The 13,577-nt window shown below is 45.5% G+C and overlaps 1 pseudogene; it reads left to right on the top strand.

Moving 5' to 3' along the window:
• The first annotated feature begins 10,615 nt into the window (after positions 1-10,615).
• LOC144102698 (uncharacterized) lies at positions 10,616-11,307 on the top strand (annotated as a pseudogene).
• Positions 11,308-13,577: the final 2,270 nt, after the last annotated feature.

The raw sequence follows: 13,577 nt of genomic DNA, 5'->3' as shown, positions 1-13,577 counted from the left end.
CCCCTCGCTACCAATTTTCAAGTGCTGTTTTCTTGCTTGACTGTTGAGCAAGCATATCAAACCAACAAAATATCAAACGATTTAAAGCCTTGGTCGGCTCTTCACATACGCAAATCAATTTTCGGTAGCGCTTGGTGCATGGAACTAATAATTATACGCTGTAGGGATTGAGATGCACGTGCACAGAAGAGAAGCCGCCAAGAATATTATTATATGCTTTGCAGTTTTAGTGAATTAAAATCAGTGCGAACGCACGTATTTTTGCTGTTCAAAAGACGATGATGAGCGGGCAGTGCCGCTGGACGGAGCGCTCACACTAGCCCACCTGCGGACACGCAAGAAACGATTTTGCACACGTCAGAACAAGCGAATTAGTGCCACATAGAAGACGACTAAAAGTGGGCAGTGTCACCGAACAGAGCGATCGCGCAAGCGGACAGACAAGCAACGATTTTGCTCGGGGTTAGTGCCCATTGTATTAGTGCTTACGCTTTAAAACCCACTGGTAAACCCGATATTGTCACGACTACTCTGATGACAATCACCAAACATGTTCAACACCTATGGGCAGATAGCAAACAAGGCGTTTATGGAGTCGTTTAAAACGACGTTTTATACAAAACTTTCTGGCAGTTTGCAACGTAACTCAAGCATAGGGTCCCTAATTGGTTAATGTAGGGTTCCTTATGACCGTAATGCAAGTCTCACTGACATAAAATTACTCCCTAATCTATGATGACGGTCTGTTAAGAGCACACAAAGGTTTATTGTCAAAATAAAAGGCGGAGGAACACAATCTAGTATAATATTGATGTTGCCGTTATGAAAGGACGCTACAAGCCCAATATGTGAGTGCAAATGAAACGCAAGCGCTCAAGAAAATGGAAGTACCAATTTTGATTTCAAGGACGAACGATGTGGCACAGATTGCGGAACACAACTGCATAAAACGGCAACCTGCACCACCGAAAAAAGGAGGGAAACATTGAGGTACCCTTTTTATGTCAATGTCCAATGTTTTGCGCTCAGCCGGCTGTCCTCTGGTACAAATGGAATTCGGAACCTCTTCAGGAAGAAACAAATCCCGTTGCGCCAACGGCAGGGATCCTTGTCAACTCCCGCGTCGACGTGACTACTTTCACAGTTCCCTGTCTGCCAGGCCATAATTTCTGGGGACGTGTGAGTGCTACCCGAGACGCACAGCAATGGACGTCATCTCGCTGTCTGCGACGTGCTCGGCTTCCGACGATGTTATGGCGAAAGACTTCATGGCCACGACGGGAAAAAAATCAGAAAGAAAAAAATGTAGGTTGCTGAAAGCCGCCAAAGCGGCTTTAAAACCCATCGCTACCTTGTGTCTTTGCGCTTGTGGCGGTACCTGCTTTAATGAGTGGCGAAAATTACGACGACGAGTGGCATGAACTCAAATCAAATTTATTCATCTCAAGCCTGTTGTGGAAAAAAATTTAATTTCTTTTTTATCAATCGACAACGCCCTAAGAAGCGTTGCTCAAACAGGAGAGGGTTTACATCACCTGCGGTATAGGCATACATTCACGACGCAATTCGTAGCACAAGGTTCAGCAATCGACGATGGCATGGTAATCCCCTGTTCAGCTTTATAAAAAGAAAACTTCTGGGAAAGATGACTTCTCAACAACAACTACTACTTCTCGCCAAAAGCGGGAAATAACAATAGCACGGTTGATCATACATAACCTGTGTTCAAGCTCAGAGGAAAGGAAAGTTTCTCACAGTAAAGCAGGTCTGTGATGATAAAAGAGAACCAATTTTACTTTGGCAATCTATCCGAATGCGCAAATGGGCTCCAAATTCAGCAACAACAAAAAAATTTGGTCCCAGATGAACAGGATCGATAATCCAGCGGACGCTCACACACGTTTAGGATGCAATCGGATCCTGAAGGACGCGGATGCCGTTTTTCACCAGTGGGCGCTGCCGTTGAATTTTGAACTGACAACCACCTCGCTTCTAAACGTTATTCTAAAATTTTTTATTGATCAATAAAAAATTCCTCGTCCCTCACAGTATCCTGCAAAGTAGCTTAAGCCATATGCAAGTATATACATGCTTTGCTCCGCCCTTCGGTGAACTCAGACTACGCAGACTCAAAACACCGAAGCGAATCTTCTAGCACTACTGAAAATTATATACCGCAGAACGCACTTGATATGATTAAGGTATTTTATGTGTGGTGCTTCATTTACGTAGTGGATACTGAAACTACGAACGGGTTTACAAACACTATTTCAAAAAGTTTGAATCGTTTGCTGCTCTTCATCGGTGCTGCAATGGCAGACTGTTCAAAAGAACTGGACTGCCGAGCACCAGGAAGCGCGATAAAATAGAGGCCGTGGCGGCCATGTTTTCATAAAGGTGAACGCCGAATGCACCAAGATGTTTTCGGATGTCAGCGCGCGTTAACTACAAGCCCAGGTGGTCTAAATTTTCCCGCAGCCCTCTACTGCATCTCCTGTTCTTCTATTCGTTCGTTCTTTCCGTGAATCCTTCATGCCTTCCCTTACGGTGTGGTTGAGGTGTCCACCTAGTGTGCGACACTATCGTGCCTCTGACGGAAAGAAGACGCTGTTCTAAAGAAGCCTTCCTTCGAGGCAAACGCCCACATCCGATGAAGCAGAAATACACAGGACGCCCTTTTGCTGGGCGATGTGAGTGGACGGCAAACAACCTATCTAGAAGGGCTTCGCCGAGACATGCGAGCTCTGTTCTTGGATGGAAAAATGCAAACGGCCAGACAGACTGAAGTATTTTGCCTTCTGACTCTGTACAAAGCTGGCGCTGCGCTGACCTAGTTGTATAGTCCCGGTGGACTGCCACCTTCGCACCTAAAGAAGCCATGGCTGCATACTCTGCCAACCGCCTTAAGTTGGCCTGACCCATTAGGAGATATTGGGGCCGGAAGAGTCGTCTTCTTCCCCTAGTGACAGAAGATTGTAGACGCGTTTGACTTTATGGAACTAAACCTGGATGATTAAATACGGTACATAAAAACAACAAAACTAAAGAGAATAGGAGATGGAACAACGTTTATTTCTCTGTCTGCTTCCCAAGTCTTGCATATAGCCACGCGAAAACGCACGCCTCCACTCGACTTCATCGTCAGAAACAGCTGTGGACTTAAAATACAACTCTGAGGCTATTCCTTATTGTTATTGCTCTGAGCCGGCAAGCGCTGACACAGCTCTCTAGTACTATTTTTAATTTTCAAATGATTGTAACTACGAGCACCAGTTAAATGAATCGCATAATAATAGATGCTCTCCGCGTAGGCAAATGGTTTTTCTTTGGGAAAACCTTGACTTCAACCTTCAAAGCTGCAGCAAATATTTGCGTTTCGCGAAATTTCCCTGGCTCTTAGAAAGGCCCGTTTCACAGCTGTAAGAAATAAATATCGATTACTTGGCTGCTACCTTTTAGAACAAAACAGCTATAAAAAATATTTTGTGAAGTCGCTTCTACCCTGAACATACCAATTCGTTTAGTGACAAAAAAATGATCACATTTTAAAACTTATAAAGCGATATGTTGCGTCTTTTCTTTCCCAGAACCCTTACTCAGCTAAAGAGTGAAATATTTAGTTTATACCGCCAATCCTCGTTTTTTTAATTATTAGCTCCGCTGAAGATGTACTAATGTAAAACATTAGTTTCCGCGGTCATGATTACACAGGCGAAAGAGTGCTTATTTTCGTGAATTCAAGTTAGCATGCTTAAAATTTTGAAAGCTTTTAGGGCCTTCATCTGGCCCTCCATTAGAACATAGTAAGTTTGAAGCATGGTAGAAAATAATCATATATAGCCTCCCCTCATAATTGTCATATACACTATTCGTGTACACCGTCAACACAGCGCACAAAACTGCCGGCAGTGTTGAGGATTAAACACGCCCTTTGTCAATTAAAAAAAGCAAAAAAGTATACTTCATGGCATTTTCTTACCTCTTTTTAAGCATGCGAGTACTAGAATTCATGCTTTTGTAAATAAAAAGAACAAACAAAATACCATACAAAAAGGAATGTTTGCAGTGACCCTGACCTGGTAGTCCCGAGCAGTATCCATTAAAACAACGGCTTCCTAATTAGGCTCTCCACCATGCACTCTGGTCCTCCGGAGTAACGGTCGTATGCGGCACATTATTCTCCGCAGGAACCACGCAAATTTTGTGTCCCTGCCGCCCCTCGGGTGAAGTGGGAACTGTTTCATGGGTCCCATTTTACGGCCAGCCGGTCTTGCTCAGAGTTACAGAGGTCAGTGCCAGATTACAGGACACCTCTGAGAATCTGTTAAGTGCGGCCGCCCAATTTGTGCGGCCGCCAAATTAGTGCGGCCTTGCGCCTGCGCCGCGCTCTGAGGCTTTACAATTTCCTACGTATTACTTAAAAAAGTTCGTTCTGCTGCCGCGATGTACATAGTCCATATACCTAATGAGTAGCGGCCAAATCAGTGGGGACACCTCTCGCTTCGGTGATAATTACCGCAAGAGTCATTACCATGCGCAGCTGTTTTTTTTTACAAAGCCTAAGGATAAGAGACTCCGTTACATTGTGCCTAATCGGGATTACCTCATCATCAGCTTTTTTTGCACCTTTTTTTTCAAGCTTGGCTATCCTTTTTAAAGTGGTGGCATTTAGTGGAGCCGCGAATGAAAGAGAGCCCCGTGATTCGGTTTCACGGAGTGATAAGCGATATGGTTGCGAACAATTAACCACGAAAAAAAATAATAATAAAAGTCACACGAAATAAGGTACTAGATTATCTAGGACCATGACAGGTTTAATTGAAGCATGCCATTGGTGCTGTCGCTATTTAAAGCAATCGAAATAAAAAAAATTTCTTTTAAAGAAAAAAACCCACGACGTTTTCGACCATGTGGAGGTTTCTCTTACAATGTGGCTCTCTGCTTGAAGCTTTTCTCTTAGTCTATCAAAATGCAGCAGCAACAGCAATGCCTCTACATTAGCGAAGATTCAAGCAAATGTCTTAAGGGAGCGAAGCCTGTATTGACTACTTAGTCAGCCGCCAGTAATTCTACATGTACTAATATTATTCTGTTATTTCTGCATGCATTCCGTCAATTTAAAATCCTGAGTCTGGAGTGTTAGTTAGCATTGTTTTGGCTGAAACAGATCTGTTACCCTATTAGTTGGTCCATTTAATTATAATGCGGAAGCCAGCATACTCCATCGTCTTCTGGTTCAAAACCAATATATCTTACGCCCTGGTTTTTACTGGTAACATGGCCGCTCGGAGAGATTCGATGGCGTGACAGTGGAGAGACAGATTGCGCAGGCATCGTGGTGAATTAACCTGGAATTTGACCATGATGATTACGTCACTGATCTCTCTGGCAAACACTGGAACAAATAAAGGAGGCGTTGAAACAACTGGCCATAGAGTCAATTTTATCCAAAAAAAAAAATCCAACTTGTGAGGTGTCATTAAAAATGATATACTTTTCCTTTCTAGATATAATTAGGCTACTCAATCGTTCTTCAATCAGCACGATCGATGTAGAAGAGACCCATATATCAGTGACAGCCGAGCATCCTGCAGCGGGAAGGTGAAAAAACGAAGTGGAATAAAAAAAACTACAGGAGAGTGCTAAAAATACGACAAAATGTTTTGCCGTTTTATCGTAACGCGAGAGCTCTCAGTTGTTTTCAACTATTTTTCTGTAGTACTGTGACTTTTTCTGTAGTACATTCTGCGGCGTGTAGTTCTGTAGTACTCATCTATAGAAACTGCACAAAGTTTTATCTTTGCACCAGAATTTATGCTAGCGCAACTTCAGGGCCCAAAACATTGCAGACCCTGCGGTGGCTCGGCGGTTATAGTGTTCGGCTGCTGATTAGGAAGACGCGGGTTCGATGCCGACCGCGGCAGTCGCATTCTGATAGAAGCGAAATGCTAGAAACCCGTGCACTGTGTGATGCTAGTGCACATGATGCTAGTGCTAGTGTACAAGTGGAAGAAATTACGGAGTCCTTCTTTACGGCGTCACTCTTAACCTGAGTCGCTTTGGGACGTTAAACCAAACTAACGAAACCAAAAACTTTATAGCAAATCTGCTGTGAATAGAGTAAGTTTTCTAGTGTGTTTTATACTATCAAAAAACGTATATCATCGTCAGCAATGTGAAAAATGATCCCAGTGGTTTATTTCTTTATGACAGGCTAGTAGTGAATCAAACGCACTTCATGTTAATAAGCCAGACTGTCCCACAGTGAATATGAGGCCGAAATTTGAATAGAATCTCAAATACGCTGTCTATCTGATCGGCTTTACCTGAAAATGCGTATTATACTCACAATTCGATATCTTGCCGAAATGCTGTGTGGTGCGCGACCTGAGAAATCGTGCACTAGATTTGCTGGTTACACGTGGTGCAACCAACTTGAGGAATGCATCTCTGACAATGCATTTCTTTTTATTGTCTCGATTAAATATATGCTACTAAATAATTCTAATAAATTAATTCTTCTCTCTCACAGGAGGCTTCTCTCCTTTTCTTATAAGGAGTGTGTGCTTGTATGAGGCCGTTCTGTCGGCATCTCGTGGTTCCCGTGTGAGAGCAAGCATTATGTTCAGCGCACAGCAGATTATAATTTGGCAGTGAAATGACCTTCATCACTCTTAGGTACGATACAAACACATCCCAGACGATATGCAGTAGCGTCAATTGTGCTAAATTAAAGCGGACTAAAACTTTTTTATTCAAAACTTGAAGTTCTGCCTGTTGCTTTCGATTCAGAGAACCGAGAAGCAGCGGGCTTCCGAGATGTGTTCTGATGACTTTTGTCTTCAATGCCATACTGCTGATCATTTAGAAATTCCAGGAAGAAGTTGCTCTGTGCACACTTGTCACCAGTTTACAGCCACAATCGAGCACTGGGTTGGGTCATCTCAATGTTACTTTCATATTTTCTGTGAATTAGGAAGCGCAAAATTGTATTTTTCAGACATGTGCTTGTGCAATTTTTTTACAGTCAGAAAGTGTATACCGGTCTCTCAGGTTACTGTCATGCAGAATAGTGTAGTAAGACGAAATACATGCTCGAAATGTACTACGTGATGATACAGGAATGAACATACATTGCGTTTACCGATCTGAAGTCGAATCTAAAGCATTGATTACATGCAATTTAGGCATTGAAATTCTAGAACAAGAGTGAGATGAGCCAAGAAGTTAAAAACAACGTTGGAGATTCAAGAGAATCAAACTGAGTTTGCATGCGTTCCATTTCTCAGTGAACCACAATTAAATGCCCAATTTTTTCCATTAAGCAAGCAGCTGCGCGTTTATTTCAACATTGTAACTGGCAGTGTGCCTTTCCGCTTCCTTCCCTCTCTCGCCTATCTCCAGTGCTTGGATCATGAGAGACAGGCGATGGGGGACAGGGGGGGGGGGGGGGGGGGGAATAGGCATGCTGCCAGTTACAGCGTTCAAGTCCTCGCGCAGCTGCTTGCTTATCGGTAAATGTTCGGCGTTTAATTGTTCTTCACTGAGGAACGAAACGCTGCCTCTCAATGTAAATATTAATACCTTGAATGTCTAACTCAGTGCTTCATTTCCTGGTTTGCTGCAGCCGATATGCTTTTTTTTCCCGTTTTCCTTGAAAGAAGATAACCATGCGTCTTCACCTGCAATAATGGCTTTATGCAGATAAAGATATCACGAACACCCCACTCTGTGCAATGAAACCGCGCACTTCTTTTGTTTTACCGCTCGTCTGCCAAGACGAGATCACCCCAATGCCTAAACAAATGAGAACGAACAACAATATGTGACCGGAATGCAAAGGGCACATCCTTTTCACCCGGTCGCTTACTATGTAGTGTACTGTAAAAAAAGCACACCTTCGTAAACGCAAGATAAAATCAGGTAAGCGTCCCCACAGTTGTAGTGGCGAATGCGCTAAGGATCCGGGAACCGCACAAAAGTCGTCTTGCAAGCTCGCAAGGGAACTGCGCACATCGATTACGAGACAATATTACGGAGCTCCAGCAGGCACCATCGACTTCTCGGAGGTCGATTCTTCCTATTTTTTCATTCTATATTTTGTTGCATGTGGCTTTACTTCTGTCTTCCCGCGACACACTCTTCTGCTGTCGTACCTTTTTCGTGCGGGCAAGTCAGAACAAACCTAGAAGAGAAAGCACGGAAGGATTTTCACGCCTTTCCCCATCGCTTTCGCTTCCGTGTCTTCTAGCCACTACATTGCTAGAGGTAGTTTTGCCCGTTACGAGCCGTTTGTGCGAGTATTGTTCGGTGCTTTGGGAGCTAAGGCAACGTACGCCGCGCGCCTGTTGTCTGACGGTGGTGATATTGCCGCCCATGGGGAAGCTGAAACAAACTCGGTTACTTGGCTTGCAGCTGCTTCTCGAAGTATACGACATAAAAGAGGTGGATCTGAAACAGCGGGGTTGGATGGAAGGACAAACATTCCAAAAGAATGCAGGGAAGCTAGGCGCGGATGTCGGCAGGCTGTTGGAGAAAAAGCGCCCGCAGTTTCGCTACGGCTGCTTCCAAGTCTTCATTACTTCACTCCGATATAAAGTACAGCCAAAGAATGCCCGATCCGTCACATTGAACGCATCGTGCTGGCTTGCTTCGAGATTATAAAATATGGCATACTTCGAATTAAATCGCACCATCTTATTTCTCCAGTCAGTGGAGGGAACCAGAAACGTTTACTCCACACCCTTACTTTTACCAGTCAGCATTGCGCACATGCAATCACTTTTGACAAGGACTCTAGTGGTTTACTTGTGGTAGAACAATTGCTAGTAAAAACAACAATAGGGCCGCCGCGGTGGCTGAGTGGTAATGGCACTCGGCTGCTGGCCCGAAAGACGCGGGTTCGATCCCGGCCGCGGCGGTCGAATTTCGATGGAGGCGAAAAAATTCTAGAGGCCCGTGTGCTGTACGATGTCAGTGCACGTTAAAGAACCCCAGGTGGTCGAAATTTCTGGAGTCCATCACTACGCCGTCCTTCATAGCCTGAGTCGCTTTGGGACGTTAAACTCCCATAAACCATAAACCAAAAACAACAATATGTATGATGCATGTTGCTTCAGGAGCCAATACTCGCGCACATCGGAGTTTTGGGTAAACACCAGACTGTAGTTCAATGAACCATAACGGAATTATTTGAAGCTCGCTAGGAACTCTATTACTACCTTCTAATTGCACTTCAAGGCACACGGATTTATGCGTTCCGCCGCAGTGTTGCCGGCGTGATAAGTGACGCGCCAAGTGACGTCAGCAGTGGTTCTACAAAAAGCGAGCACCTGCATGAGCGCAGCCAAAAAAGCATCCGAGCTGTCGCCCAATAAAGTATTACGCAATCTTCTTATTGCTTCTTCTTTGCCGAGACCCGCGAACACCACAACTGGCGACGGGGATGGCGGAAGCAAGGCAAGACGCAGGCAAGAATCGCTGAAACTGGGAAAACGAAGTACCGAGGCAGCAGTCTGAAGAGCCATGCTGGATTCAACCGCAACTACGACGACAGGGCGTCCGAGATGGGATCCTTTAGTCAGAGTGGTCAAGCAGAAGCCTTCGACGAAACTGTAAGTGATTGGCTATCTTACGAAGAACGCCTAATTTTCTTTTTCGCGGTGAACAAAGTTCAGGAAGAGGTCAAGGCGCATGCTTTGCTGAGCGTCATGGGGAACTTGCGTTGAAGTTTGCGGTGCCGATTGCAGCGCCATAACACACTGCCTAGCGAGAAGAGCAAGCAATTTTGGGTAGTACTCTTAGTACTTTTCCGCGCCACATTCAGGCGCTTATTGGCGTGAGCCTCTGCGCTCTGTCGAAGGCGCACGTGCCGTGCGTCAGCTATCTGGGCTACGCCGAGAGAAGCTAGGAAATGAACGCTGTCAGCCAAACGCGGATATCTAATCGCGCAGAATGTGTTCACGCGTTTGCAGCGGCCCAAGCGGCTCACAAAAGCATTTTTGAGTCATCGAATAGAACAATTGCAGTGCAACCTTGGCAGCGCCCGTTCCCCATTGGGCCGAAGTCGTACAGCCTCTTGAAATCTTTGAGTGCACCAAATAAGCCTTCGGAAAAGACGGTCAAGAAGCTAACTAAATTGCTTCGCAATCACCTCACGGCGAGAGTGTCTGTGATCGGAGAGCGAGCAAAATTTCACATTGGGCCGAAGCCGTACAGCCTCTTGAAATATTTGAGTGGACCAAATAAGCCTTCGGAAAAGACGACCAAGGAACGAACTAAATTGCTTCGCAATCACTTCACCCCGAGAGTGTCTGTGATCGGAGAGCGAGCAATATTTCACAGAAGTTGTTAGCTGCATCATGAAGGTATCGCACAGTACGTAGCCGAGCTCAAAAAACTCGCTCAGACCTGCGAATTCGGCAACTTTTTGGACGAATCGCTTTGTGACTGGTTTGTGGGCGGTTTATTTCGCACCGACATTCAGCGATACTTATTTGCAGAAGACAAAACGCTGACATTCCAAAAAGCCATTGAGCGCGCACTTGCTTTGAAAGAAGCTAAGAAAAATGTTCAGGAAGCGCACACTAGAGAAGTTGTCGCCGACTTTCACAAAATGAGCGCTGAAGGCTCATCCAAAAGAAACTCGTTCGAGTGTTATCGCTGCGGCTCTGACAATAATTTTTCCCGCGCCTGTCCGCATATCGCATATAAGTGCACGAACTGCGGCAAGAAAAGCCATGTTCAACGTGCCGGCCGTGGTCCCAAGCAGAAGCCAACGAGTTCGAGGAAGTGGATACGCACTCTTTAAAGTGACGACACGCGAAACATCCAGATGCTGTCTCCAAATATCCGGCATCCCATTACCGTCGACGTCGAAGTTCAAGGTGTACCCTTGCGTATGGAGTTAGAGACAGGCGCTACGAGGCAACAGTTCAAGACACTTAGACTGCGTTTGAAATAACACCCGACGAAACTACGACTGAAATAATACTGAAGAGAAGTTGTCCAGCCCTGCGGCGTCTTCAAAGCAGCCGTAAGGTACAAGGATCAAGTCGATGACCTTCCGTTGTACGCCGTAGACTACACTGGACGAGCTCTTCTTGGACGCGAGTGGCTTGAATCTTTGCGCAATTTGACTGGAACAAAATATGCTGTTTGCACAAGCTATGCAACGATTCGCAATTGAAGCAAAACCAAGACAGCTACGGCACGGGATTGAAAGCACTTCCAGACAAATATAGAACCATTTTTGACGACACCATTGGCAAAATAGAAGGTGAGCAAACTTCATTTCTTAAGCAATAACGTCCGAAGTTTATCAAAGCTAGAAACATGCTTTTCGCACAACGCTCAGTGGACGAAGCAATGGAGGATGAGCTTCGAAAGCTGGAGATGGGCGTCATTGCGCAAGATTCAATAGCGAGTTTCCCACACCTATCGTGCCGATTGTTAAAAAGGACGGGAAAATACGTGTGTGCGGAGATCACAAGACGACTCTGAACCCTGTTTTAGACACACAGCAGTACCCTCTCCCTAGGCTTGATGAGGTACTACCTGAACTTGCCGGAGGGCGGTACTTTTTGGAGCTGGATCTAAACAGAGCCTACCAGCAAGTGGAAATGTCGGAGGAATCTAAAAAGCTTCTCACGTTGAATACGCATAAAGGGCTGTTTGCTGCAAACAGCCTACCCTTCGGAGTCGCCTCAGCACCTGTGTTGTTTCAGTCTATTAAGGATAACGTATTGAAGGGAATGCCAGGAGTAATATATTATCTAGACGACATCCTTGACAGGAGCTACTGCCGAAGAGCACCTAAGAAATCTTGAAGCTGTATTTCAAACACTAGCTTGGAAAGGCGTCCGAGTCAAAAGCCAAAAATGCGAGTTTTTCATAGGAAGCCTTCAGTATCTTGGACATGTTATCAGTAAGACTTGCGCCAAACTAACCAACGAAAAAGTTTAAGTTTTCCTGAAAGCCCCGGCGCCTACTAACGTGGCACAACTGCGCTCCCTACTTGGTCTCATCAACTACAATGGAAAATTTACGCCGCAACTGGCAACGCTTGCAAAACCCTTCTACAGATTGTTACAGAAGGACGTCTCCTGGTCCTGGGACCGAAAATGAGAGGACTCAATTCAAGCCATCGAAGCAGTGTTGTCATCAGCCGAAGTGCTTGCGCACTACGACCCGGCACTATATACCACTGCAGCTGTCGTGCGATGCGTCATGCGTATGGTCTCGGCGCCGTGTTATCGCATGTTATGAAAGACGACACGGTAAGACCAATTGATTATGCTTCCAGGACTCTATCAAAGGGAGAAGAGAATTATAGCCAGATTGAAACGGAGGCTCTTGCCCTTATTTTTGGCATCAACATATATATATATATAATCATATATATATTCATCGTCGGCAATGTACGTTAATCACTGATCATAAGCCGCTAAAAACAATTCTTGGCCCGAAGAGCGGCATCCAGGCGATAGCTGCCGCAAGACTACAACGGTGGGCTGCAACTCTTTCAGCTTACAAGTATTATCTTGTGTACCGAAAATAAGCCGACAACGTGGACGCGGATTGTTTTTCGAGACTTCCGTTAGGAACAAAGGACGGTGAGGACAACACGAGTGAGACATTTTATGCGCTTCGCTTGGCATCTCATCCTGTAACAAGCAAACAGATCGCGCGCCACACAGCTCGTGATCCTGTTCTCAGCCTAGTCTTGAACTTCAGCAAGAAAGGGTGGCCTTCGCATATTGATAAATTGCTGATACCCTACTTTGACAGACGCAGTGAACTGAATGTCCACGAAGGATGCCTGATGCATGGAATGCGAGTGGTAGTGCCACCAAAACTACAACATCCAGTTTTGCAGGAGCTACACCAGGGACATCCAGGTATCGTACGAAACAAGGGACTCGCCCGAAGTTACATATGGTGGCCATCCGTAGACAAAGAGCTCGAAAATCAAGTGAGGGACTGCATGCAATGCCTTAAACAGAGCAACATGCCACAAAAGGCGTCATTGCACACATGGTCATGGCCTACGCGACCATGGTCACGTGTTCATATTGACTCTGGGGGCCCATTTCGTAATCTTATGCTGCTCGTGGATGTAGACACGCATTCAAAATGGCCGGAGGTGTACGTCACGACATGTTCGTCCGCGCAAGCAACCATAGGAAGATTGCGCGACTTGTTCGCTCGATACGGCGCGCCGGAGACAGTTGTAAGTGGTAACGGCACACAGTTCGCATCATCATAGCTCAAAGCGTTCACGAAAGAGCACGCCGCTCGGCGACTTTTCACTTCCGCTTATCACCCGAGCATCAATGAACTGGCTGAAACGTTTGTGCAGAGGGTAAAGAGCGCCTTACGCAAAGGTCCAGCAACAGAAAGCCTTGAAGAAACATTATCGAAATTCTTGATGGCTGATGCATATCGGAACACACCGCATGCGACGACACTTAAGACACCGTCTTATCTTTTTTTTGGTCGGCGGCTGCGCACTCGTTTGGACGCTTTAGAGCCATCTCTGTCGCGTGCAGTCAGCGCAAGCCAGTTTTAGCAAACGA

Source organism: Amblyomma americanum, chromosome 8 (genome assembly GCF_052857255.1).
Source record: "Amblyomma americanum isolate KBUSLIRL-KWMA chromosome 8, ASM5285725v1, whole genome shotgun sequence".
NCBI classification, from domain to species: Eukaryota; Metazoa; Arthropoda; class Arachnida; order Ixodida; family Ixodidae; genus Amblyomma; species Amblyomma americanum.
Note: the sequence above shows the minus strand (reverse complement) of the source record. Positions and strands in the feature narration are given on the sequence as shown.